The following is a 2,539-nucleotide window of genomic DNA, read 5'->3' on the forward strand; positions in this document are numbered from 1 at the left end:
TGCTCGGCACCGCGCGCTCACCTCGCGGCTCCGCCTGCGCTTCGGCACCTGGGGCGCGCGGAGGTCCGCGCCCTGGAGAAGCTGCCGGTGCACATGGGCCTGGTGGTCACCGAGGAGGAGCCGGAGGCCCAGCTTCTCGGACATCGCGAGCCTCGTGGTGTGGTGTATGGCCGTGGGGATCTCCTACATCAGCGTCTACGACCACCAAGGAATTTTCAAAAGAAATAATTCCAGATTGATGGATGAAATTTTAAAACAGCAGCAGGAACTTCTGGGTCTGGATTGTTCCAAATACTCAACGGAGTTTGCAAATAGTAATGAAAAAGATGATCAAGTTTTAAATTGCCATTTGGTACTGAAGGTGCTGTCCCCAGAAGATGGAAAAGCAGATGTTGTGAGAGCTGCTCAAGACTTCTGCCAGTTTGTAGCCAAGCAGCAAAAGAGAGCCACAGATTTGGATGTAGATATGTTAGACAGTTTACTTAGTTCAAATGGTTTCACTGATCCTGATTTAGTATTGAAGTTTGGTCCTGTGGACAGCACATTAGGTTTTCTTCCCTGGCAAATCAGATTGACTGAAATTGTCTCTTTGCCTTCCCACCTAAAACATCAGCTATGAGGACTTTTTCTCTGCCCTTCGTCAGGATGCAGCCTGTGAACAGCGTCTGGGAAAGTAATGATCCCTGGTTGTGTAATTTGATTTCAGGCTTTTGGAGAAAAGGACTCAAGTGACTCTGATGTTTACAAAGCACCTATGAAACCCTGTATACACCTAGTTCATATTCCTCATAATTTATCAACAAACACAAAAAAGTGTCTTACTTGAGAGTGAATGAGTGTGTGCTTGTGTGTATGTGTGTGTGCGAGCGTGTGGAAATACACTTAGAAATGGGGGGAGTGTTGGAGAAAGAATACACAAACCTGCAACTTGAAACAAAAATAGCAGCGATGTTTTAGGAGCTGAGATTTCAGATTAAAGGCTTCAGCCCCTGCCACTTCCCTGTTTCTGTGGGGAGAGGAGGGAATGATTGGAGCTGTTTTAGTTGTTGTTTGGTGTTGAAGAAGGAATACCTTTTGTCCAGTCTTTTTGTAGTGACCAAACTTTGATTTTTAAGAATAATATATGGACTTGTTAAATGGAAACATTCTGAGTTTAAGGAGCTTCAGAGAAATGAAGTTATTCAGAGTGTCCTCATTGTCAGGCAGAGGGAATACCTGTCTTCAGCTGTCCGTCCATTTCATTTCTTAGTAATGTTGCTCTGGTGTCTATTCTGAGTGGTAAAGCTCATTTGAAAAAGAACTCATACACTGAAATACAAAATTAAAAATTTTAATTATTAAATTCTTAAATACTGAATTAGTCATAATCAAATCAATAGGGCAAATGTTATAATCTTAAAAGTCAAGGTAAAAAAATTTCCTAAAAAGAGGAAAGTAAGTTTTGATTTTTTAAAATGAATAATATCTGTGTAGTGCCCAAAGTTATTTTAAAAATATTTCCATGTACTGTTTCTATTTAAAATAAACATTTGACAAAAGTTACCTCCCCCCCTCCCCAACCTGCCCTAAAGTAACTGGTTCCTCTTTGGAATAACACTTGGGATTTTTATTCACTAAATCCCAATGGTAATTTAGTATAAAAGATATGTATGATTTGAGGCCTGTATAGTATGTAAAAGTATTACCAGAGTCTGTGAAGATAATTTAATTTTCCATGTTCTCTTTCATGGCAGAGAACAGCACTGGTTCTGTTATTTTTCAAATGAATAAGTGATTTCTTGATATGTGTGTTAATACTATTCCCTCATTGCTGATCCTGGAACAGAAACTATTTTTATTTAATGGACGTTTTTCCAAAAAAATTATCAAGAAGTGTACAGTGCTTATGTACATTTAGAATGGATTAGCTTAAATACTAGGTCTCAGAAGTCTGCAAAATAACAATGGAAGGCTGGATGTAGAAAGCATGGTCTGGAATTGCTTGCCAGATTCTAAAGTGATGAAGAAAAAATGTTTCAACTTTGAATTACAAAACCCCATTTATGATTTTTAAAACATACTTGAAATAAAAATGATTAAACTAAAAAAATAAATAAATAAAAACAAGTGTAATTTAATTTTTATGGTAGAGTTACCAAGGTTGCTTTACAGAGGAGATCATTTAAAGTTGGAAAGAATTAGAGACTGAATAATACAAATATTTATAGAAGTGCTGTATTAGGAAGTTTGCTCCATACACTACAACCATCCCTTACTAAAAATGTCAGTTTCCTACTAAAGTAAAATTATAGTTCACAGTCTTCATATCTTTAGGGAAGCTTCACCTATGAACTCTTGACCTTTAATGTACAGGAAAATTCAAATCTCAATATTACTTGGTAGTATAGAAATGACCTTATGTCATTTTTCTAGGAAAATAATACTGTCCTCAATATAGAATTTAGGCTATGAAGTAAGATTAGTGAGCCATTTTCAATCAAAGGCTTATTAAAATATAGAGCTAAACTACAGTTAGTATTTCAGTAGCCATTCTATATGA

The 2,539-nt window shown here is 37.1% G+C and overlaps 1 pseudogene across 1 annotated transcript; it reads left to right on the forward strand.

Annotated features, from left to right (window-relative positions):
* Positions 1-15: 15 nt before the first annotated feature.
* On the forward strand, positions 16-1,484 carry LOC106000086 (annotated as a pseudogene). The gene has a single exon (XR_001175776.1). The product of XR_001175776.1 is annotated as a dehydrodolichyl diphosphate syntase complex subunit NUS1 pseudogene (transcript).
* The last annotated feature ends 1,055 nt before the right edge of the window (positions 1,485-2,539 follow it).

Source organism: Dipodomys ordii, unplaced genomic scaffold, assembly GCF_000151885.1.
Source record: "Dipodomys ordii isolate 6190 unplaced genomic scaffold, Dord_2.0 Scaffold208, whole genome shotgun sequence".
Taxonomy (NCBI): Eukaryota; Metazoa; Chordata; class Mammalia; order Rodentia; family Heteromyidae; genus Dipodomys; species Dipodomys ordii.